The sequence below is a fragment of the Egretta garzetta genome, unplaced genomic scaffold, assembly GCF_000687185.1.
Source record: "Egretta garzetta isolate BGI_Z169 unplaced genomic scaffold, ASM68718v1 scaffold299, whole genome shotgun sequence".
NCBI classification, from domain to species: Eukaryota; Metazoa; Chordata; class Aves; order Pelecaniformes; family Ardeidae; genus Egretta; species Egretta garzetta.
Window position 1 is genome coordinate 512,089 of NW_009260696.1, and position 519 is coordinate 512,607.

Sequence of the window (519 nt, forward strand, 5' to 3'; positions counted from 1 at the left end):
GACCCCCGGCCCGGGGGCGATGCTCAGCAGGGCAGCGGGGCTGGCTGAGGCTCTCGCTGCCGTCGCTGTGTCTGTGCGAGGCACCGCGGGAGCCAGGGCCATGCAGCCGCTTTGCAGTGCCCCATCTGAAATCCATTTTCTGTTCCTGGGCTCTGGCAAACGTTGTTGCCGCTCCCCCCAGCCTGGCTGCCGCAGCAGTGGGGGGCCGTCTCTTACACCCGCTGTCGGCAGGCATTCCCCAATCGCGAGATCCCTCAAGGTGGCACTGGGAGGATGGAGGGCAGGGGATGAATGGCAGCATTGAAAGGGTGGCGAAGAAAAGCCAGTTTGTTCCTTCTTATGTAAGCCGGACCTTCGAGGCAGCCCGCGGGGAAAGCCGGTGACTTGGCAGGGCGCTGCGTGGCTGTGGTGCAAAACGGTGCCAGGGAGGGTGCGGGGTGTGGTGATTTACAGGCAAGTTGTGTTGCTTGAATTTGAGGGCTTGCCCACGTTGGTCTTGCTCATAAACCCTCCAGTCAA